The sequence below is a fragment of the Mya arenaria genome, chromosome 3 (genome assembly GCF_026914265.1).
Source record: "Mya arenaria isolate MELC-2E11 chromosome 3, ASM2691426v1".
NCBI classification, from domain to species: Eukaryota; Metazoa; Mollusca; class Bivalvia; order Myida; family Myidae; genus Mya; species Mya arenaria.
The window spans coordinates 32,813,913-32,822,491 of record NC_069124.1 but is presented as its reverse complement, the minus strand read 5'-3'; the positions used below and the strand labels follow the sequence as shown (position 1 = coordinate 32,822,491).

General features: G+C 38.7%; 1 long non-coding RNA gene across 1 annotated transcript; it reads right to left on the bottom strand.

The window, feature by feature from the left end:
* Positions 1–6,980: 6,980 nt before the first annotated feature.
* LOC128228583 (uncharacterized) lies at positions 6,981–8,293 on the bottom strand. The gene is made up of 3 exons (XR_008259946.1): positions 8,250–8,293; positions 7,744–7,841; positions 6,981–7,060 (listed from the first exon to the last, which is right to left on the bottom strand). It is a non-coding gene; the product is annotated as an uncharacterized LOC128228583 (long non-coding RNA).
* Positions 8,294–8,579: the final 286 nt, after the last annotated feature.

The window sequence follows — 8,579 nt, the reverse complement described above, 5'->3', positions numbered from 1 at the left end:
TATTCGCGCAGTGATTCAGAGTATGTAAATGGTCTGATCGGTCTTTAAATAGTTCTAAGAAGAGTGAAGCATTATTTCTTGAAAGGTGCGTGAAAACTGTTTCTGGTGACATTTGAAGTGAGAAATAATTAACTCGCGTTCTAAATATTGCAACCAGACAAGGTTTCCATGATGCGTTACAGACGACAGTCTTCAACAAGGGAGGTAATAACAATGTGGTGACCATTAAAAGAAGTTCCATACGGGCATTTTATCTTCGCCCGTGGGCAAGATTATAAGTATTTTCCATGGCCGAGAGTGTAAGATAGGTTCATTCCGACCCGAGCGTAGGGTGTTTTGCGGAAACGAGGTTTACCGAGTTTCCGCAAAACACCCTGCGCGAGGGTCGGGATGAAACTATCTTACACGAGCGGCTATGGTAGATGCTTTTTCTCCAAACGCGCAGTGATCCAGTTAATGTTAATAGTCAAATCGGTCTTTTTAAATAGTTCTAAGGAAAATGAAGCATTATTTCTTGAATGGTGCGTGAAAACTGTTTAATGGTGACATTTGAAGCGAGGAATAATTAATTAGCGTTCTAAATATTACCATAAGACAAGATTTCCTTGATGCTACTGACGACAGCCTTCAACAAAGGAGGTAATTATAATGTGGTGACCGTTAAAAAGAAGTTCCATACGGGCATTTTATCTTCGTCCGTGGGCAAAGATAAGAATATCTAGCATGGTTAAATTATTGGATCTACTTATCTGAGGTGGGAGAAAAGAATTTCTAGCATGGTTAAATTAATGGATCTACTTATCTGAGGTGGGAGAAATAAATATCTTACACTCTCGGCCATGGAAGATACTTATAATCAGTAATTGGAGATCTGGGTTAGATTTATCCTCTGCTCTAGATGTATTCCGTGAAATTAAAACTAGTTTTGAACAATTAGCATATCTCAGTCTGGTAGAAAATACAAAATATAGAAATGTTCTGGCTAAATTACGTTTGTCTTGGCATAAATCAAATATAGAGATAGGTCGACATAATAAATTCCTAGACATGAAAGAAAATGTACATTGTGTATTTTAAATGATATTGAGGACGAATTCCATTTTGTTCATGTCAAGTCATCTTCTTGCTTCTTATACTGCACGTCCAGTTAAGTGCGACCACCCTTGTTACGGCGAGCTGTGTATGTGTATCCGGCACTACTGACGAGCTTCCGGCCACCTCCCTTGCAGCCACCCTCTACGACCTCAAATGTCACCGGTACATCAGCGGGAACCTCTTTGTCTAGGGGCCTGTCCCGTAGCGACTCATGGTAGCGACTCATCCAGTGGATGATGTGGTCGATCGAGGCTCCTGTTCGAGATGTCAAACGTCCGGTGTTCCAGGATACCATCAGCGGCGTTGGTGCTGATGGTGTCGTCTGCTACTTTGTCGGCGGCGGCTACTGCGTTGGATTCGTCGTCTGCTCCCTCTTCGGCTACTTCGTCAGCGTCTGCTACTTCGTCGGCTGCTCTGACAAACGTCGTAGACAGCAGGCGTATCGGCGATGCACTGATGTTCATAGCCGGTAGAGTTATATCGATCGATGCCGTAGAATTGGACTGATCGTCGACATCCATTCGGCATTCATCACATCTCCATGCCAGATTTAGCTCTTTTTTACCATCTGTTGGTACTGCTGCGCAGATACACCTGAATTGCATTTACGATGTTGTCAACATTCACAAACGTCGCAACAGATCGCATGCATGCGAGCAGTTACTATTTTAGAGCAATGTTCGCAGTTGGTTATGGAGGCCATGATTGGTGACAAAACAAGATCGAACATTGCTTTTAAGCAATCTGACTTATTGACATCCATCACTAACATGGCAAACATAGAGAGAAGTAGACACAGGGACATAAAGAGAAGCAGACACATGGGCATAGAGAGTAGACACAGGGGGATAGAGAGAAGACAAATGGGCATAGAGAGAAGTAGACTCAGGGTCACAGAGAGAAGTAGACACAGGGGCATAGAGAGAAGTAGACACAAGGGCATACAGAGAAGTACAAACAGGGGCATACATGGAAGTAGACACATTGACATAAAGAGAAGTAGACACACGGGCATACAGAGAAGTACAAACAGGGGCATACATGGAAGTAGACACATTGACATAGAGAGAAGTAGACACACGGGCATACAGAGAAGTACAAACAGGGGCATACATGGAAGTAGACACATTGGCATAGAGAGAAGTAGACACACGGGCATACAGAGAAGTACAAACAGGGGCATACATGGAAGTAGACAAATGGACATAGAGAGAAGTAGAGACAAGGGCATAGAGAGAAGTAGACACATGGGCATACAGAGAAGACACAGGGGAATGGAGAAAAGTAGACACAGGGGCATAGAAAGAGGTACACACAGTGGCATAGAGAGAAGACAAATGGGCATAGGGAGAAGTAGACACAGGGACATAAAGAGAAGTAGACATAGGGGCATAGAGAGAAGTAGACACAGGGGCATAGAACTAAGTAGACACTAGCGCTTACATGGATTTAGACGCTGGGACATACATAGGAGTACACACAGAGACATAGAGAGAATTATACACAGTGACATAGAGAGAAGTACACACTGGGGCATGGAGAGAAGAAAACACTGGGGCACATCGAAAAAAAGACACAGAGGCATAGAAAGAGGTACACACAGGGGCATAGAGAGAAGCAGACACTGAAACATATGCCAAACAGACTCGGTATAAGGGACGTTTCAATTTTTAGTTATTAGATATATATTATACTGACTGATCAATTTTTATTCTAATCTGATACATTTATAATGATATTAAAACGAACATAGGCTGATCACATACAAGCTCTCGGTAAATGGTACCACTGTAATTTCCATTACTTTAGTGGCATACGTTGAACGGACATAGGCGGGTCACGATAAAGTTCACAATATTGAATGTAGTGTGAGCTTTTGTACCTTTTTTACTAAAAAGACCTTAAGGCAGACCAGGCAAGTGGTGTACAAATCTGCTATTTAACTATATTTTTCGGCATTATGACAAATTGGTTTCATTAGATTCAAAGTAAAATGTAATAAAACCGACTTGATGTGCTGCCAGCTCGTTATGCCCGAAAAGTACCAAGATTAGCCACAATTAGGCTTAAAGGGAGCCCACGGCCTAATATCACGAAAATTCTTAAATCAAATCTCAGTCCCTATCTCTTCTTTAAAGGTTAGCGCCGTAGTTAGCGCACTCGCTTCTCTCTAAGGCAACCCGGGTTCGATTCCCGATCTGGGCGCTGGCAAGGTTGTTTGTGGACACCAGGCCGGACAAACCGGTTTCCTCTGGGTCATTCGGTTTTTCCCAACAACATAGACCACACACTCGCGCCGACAATAGCGACTTAGTTAGCATGTGAAATAAACAATAAAGACTTTCAATAAGTTTAAGCTATTTATTTTGAAAACTAAGGTAACTATTATTTGAAAATGAGTCAGCTGATTCTAAGGTACCCAAATACTCGTAAATATATGCTTTGGCCCAAAAATATTATATTATATAGCTTATATATATTTGTCTTTCAGAATTTTGATCAGCGGACAAATTTTCTTGAACACCATGTACGCAATAACATATTTTAAACAAGCCCAAATGATTGGTAAAATGTTATGAATTAATATGACAAACTGTCTTAATATGCCAAATATGAATAATATCAATTTGCAAAATACCAAATATATAGGTCATGTACATTTGTATTGCGAAAATGGCGTCGACATTCCAAATCGCTTTTACTCCTTTTAGCGGCTAACAGCAGGTGCATAATGATTCTAATCTGGACCCCAAAATAACAATAATTTCTGAAAACTTCCATTAGGTTTATGATACAAATGTCCGAGAAAAAAGATATTAACAATAGTCTGAAGATGAAATCTCTCAATCCTAATTTCATCAGTAACTCTGAAGTTTAGAACCTCTGTTTGTCTGGACCCCTTACTGATAATAATGTTCATTGTTATGCCAACTGTGAAGCGAAGTTACGAGTTGCAATGTATGGAAACTAAAACACTATTGCACATAAACTATCACAGATAATAGCCCCTAACCCGGGCCTCTGTGCCCTGCCCGCTCAACGCACTTTGCACTAAAGACTCTGCTTGGCCACACACACCAGGTGCAATAACTCTCACAGTCAAAAATGTTTATCGGACATATGAATGTAAGCATAAATTAATTATATTAGATTAATAGATAAGCAGCACTAATGATAATCTATTCCACCAATGGAAATAAGTGACAGAGACAGACATATATAAGTCAGTATCAGATAACTTAAATTTTCATTTATCAATACTGTAATTGTAAGTAATAAGTCCAGAGTTCTGGCGGACGGGCCTCACAGATGCAATAGTTTAGAGTACATAGTGTTTGAGCGTAGCCAGACAACCAAGACTCGGACTATAACACCTAAAAATTCAAAAAAAGAGCTCCGCCTTAGGCCGACAGCTGAAAAAGTAAAAGTAATTTGGATAAGTATTTACTTTTGAGTCAAACAGTTCTAAGACAGAGTATAATAAGTTGTTTGTCTTCATATTATTCAAACCTTTAATTCAAGGTATACAACCAAGCATAATTAACATTCAATTTTCTGCGAGATCCCTAAAATACTGGTCAGTTATCAATTTATATAAATTGGAAAACATGCAGTCATTTTATGTTTCAACCGAAAATATATCTTAAATTCATTTTCAGTTGTCAAGAATTTCGAGCTAAAATTATATATTGTTTCACCGTGAGGCGCTTACCCTGAGCATGTCCTTTCTGTTCATTTTGCTGGTGCTGTAGCTTGGAATGGTCACCCATTCCTTGTGGCACGCATCAGGCTGAAAAAAAGCACAGTGACACATGATCAGACTTAAAAAAAATATATCGTAATTACTTGTGGCTTGGATCAGGCTGAAAATAGTACAGTGACACATGTTCAGACTTAAACACTTTATATCGTAATTGCTCGTGGCTTGGATCAGGCTGAAAATAGTACAGTGACACATGTTCAGACTTAAACACTTTATATCGTAATTGCTCGTGGCTTGGATCAGGCTGAAAATAGTACAGTGACACATGTTCAGACTTAAACACTTTATATCGTAATTACTCGTGGCTTGGATCAGGCTGAAAATAGTACAGTGACACATGTTCAGACTTAAACACTTTATATCGTAATTACTTGTGGCATGGATCAGGCTGAAAATAGTAAAGTAACACATTTTCAGACTTAAACACTTTATATCGTAACTATTTGTGGCATGAATCAGGCTGAAAACGTAGTTACTGTAATTCAGTATCGTAACTACTTGTGGAATGGATAAGGCTGAAATAGTGACACATTTAATACTGAAGCATTAAACAAGATTAATGCTATTTGTTGTAGCACAGTTAAAACAGATACAATGCTACAGAATAAAATGGTTTCCAATTTCCAAAAATTCTACATGAAATGAGAATTATCCTTTAAACAACAGACAAAGTTTCCTTCTTACTTCAGTTAAATTCTTACCAAGGCTTTGTCGAAGCAATAGCAGCGTGAAGTCATGCCGTAGATTTGCCTGGCAAAGTCTGCAACCAGCTCAGCACTAAAATGAAAAAAAAAAATACATTTGATATGTTTTGCTATGTAGCTAGTGTGACAAATAGTCAAAAGTATTTAGTACTTACAGTCATCGAAATTCCACCTTTGTATCAACAAGCCCAAATTCTTTCATTACAATTGGGATTGAAAAATTGCAAAAGCCTAGCTCAAACTTAAACATTTTAACTTGCGGGCTTGCGCTTATTTTGACCACAGTTCTTAACAATTCTTCGAAGAAGCATAACATCAATGTTATTAAGACATACAACATGAAGAGAGAAGTGAATATTAGTATGGTGAAAAAATATACTCTAAACCAACACATTACCAATTGTAAGTACATGATCTTATTATTAATTATAATTGATATGTTTTGGTATGCAACAATACTATATGTGCGAAGTGAACGACTGACAAACTAGTAGCCCCCCACCTGACATCCTGTCTGTTTGTCCTCATCAGGCGGCTAATAGCCGTCTGCATATCAGACAGGATCTGGCTCTGAAGGTCCCCAGACATCTGCAATAAATAGGAAAACAATCATATACTAATATATCTCATATGTATACCTGATATTTGGCATTTTCTTTCAATTCAAATCTCTATGCAAAGTCGAACTTTAAACATGACAACACAATGGAATCTACAAGAAAACAACTTAGCCATAAAGTAAAAATGAAAACAACAGTGTATATGCATATGATTGTTTAAAGGCACATGTAGCAAATCAGACTTGATAAGTAAAACCATACCTGGAGTACAGAATCCCTTGAAGAGACTTCCTGCAGGTATTTGTTTTTGAAGGCATCAATGTTTTTAAGGTGCACCGACTGTTTCTTTTCGAGGACGCCCTCCATTTCCTGTTTATAAGTATAGATATAAAGGTAAAAATAAAAATGTTTATATTCAATTAATATAAAAGATTAATGTTTCAATTACATGTTTCACACTCTTTGGCGATCAAATCTAAATCATTGTTGAGAACAATTCGGTAACAGAGAGCATTTAGTTAATTTTTCATTTGAAACATTCTTAGCATGCTCGTTAATTTTCATTTAAGTTTGTACCTTCAAGGCCCTTGTCCTAGCCTCCTTCTGGCCCGGGTTGTGCTGAAGAGCGGATATCTGTGTGGATACGATCAGTTCGTATTTTTTCACTTTAGCTTTGCTCTTCCAGCAAGCCTGAAAACATATTGGGTTACATCTTAAACCCATTTAATCATACACATTATTTATTTGAATTTTTATTTGCGATGTACAATATAATAACAAGATGAATAATTAAACTTATGTACTTCATAAGGTAAATTTGTCTTCATCTAACCTTTCTGGCCTCTCGGAGGTCTGATAGGGCGTCCTTGTGGCGGTACATCCTTGTTAGGAGGGCTTTCTTTGACTTCCTCCAATCCTGCATGGTCTCGTAGGGAAACCTGGAAAACGGGGGGACAGTAGTGATGATTCAATAAGCATAGGATCGAATAGTTCAAAGAAAGTAGACGCAAATTAAAAACTAATAAAGCGCATGAATCCTTATTTTCATAAGAAGTATATTTCATGAGATATTAAAAGAGCTGGTGACCGAGGAATGAGGATAATAAGACAGAACAAGATCAGACTGCAATATAGCTTACAGCTGCAGAGCCGTTTTGTCTGTAAGAGTGTCATAGTGCTTGTGGCTGCTCTTGCTGGGTAGAACAGAGCGCTTGAGACGACGGAGAGCACTGCCGAGAGCCCGCACTAGAGACGGGTTGAGGGAGAGACAGAAAGAGATACAGCCAATAGGTAGATGACACATGGAAACAAAACTATGAAAGATGGTTTAAAGGTAAAAAGATGTAAATATATGATTAGGTAAAGGTCTTATATGTATACATTCTGCTGAAGGAGAAATACATTTGGACAGACCATCAGAAATATACAACAATGAAAAGCTATGTTTAGAGGGAAAGCAGCATGAACAGTATTTAGTAAAATGAACAGGTTGATTGAAATACTAATAGCTGCAGGGAAAGAAAATAATGGAAATAAGACGATGCTAATAAATGCGATTGATGTTGAATCCACAGCAAAGGAATAAAATATCCTTAAATGTACAGAAAGTCTTGGTCAATACCTTGAGTGATGATATTGGGCACCTTTGTTGTCAGCCTGGTCACTTGGGAAGTCGGTATGTAACCTGTAAGCTTGCTTAACGTCCTCAGATCGGTGAAGCTGAAGAATTAACGAAATATATTCACTTCTAAAGTAGTCTAAAATATGAAAAAATATATAATACATTTCAAACCAATTGACCAATTGCCAAAGCAATTACTGCAAATTGTCGAGATTATTTCACGAGGTTTTCCAGTTAATCCACTGGGCAATGCAACCATGTGCGTTTTCAATAAGATATTATCATGTTATTTGTCAATTGATTGCTTGATTGATAACAAGCGACTGGTCAATTCACAATATGGGCTATTATAGTATATATGCAATATTGTTGCTGCTCTTTGTCACGTCATTACCTGTGAAATGTGAAATAAATTTGTGTTTTATATTTAAGCAGACAATCTTGATTAATCAGTACTATTATATATAAAACATATGAATGACTGGTCACTTCTAAAAACAACTTACACGTCCATGTTAGCTGTAAAGACATTTGGTCTTGGAATGTACACGACTTCCAGTGCGCCGGGGACAACAACATCACCAGAGTGAATACTTGGTGGGGCAGACACTAACGACAGAGCAGCCTCAGTAGCGGCGAAGGAGATATCTGACAGAGGAACATCCTCCATTTGCAATATGATACTCTGGCCCGAGGCCTGGGCAAAGCCGACATCCTCAAAGGCATCTTTGACAGCACATCTGTCAGAAAGATCACTCGCCAGCTTGGTAGCGGATTTCTGATCGGGTTGACCCAGAGGGTCAAACTGCTGCAGAGCCTCTGCAGCGATTGTGATG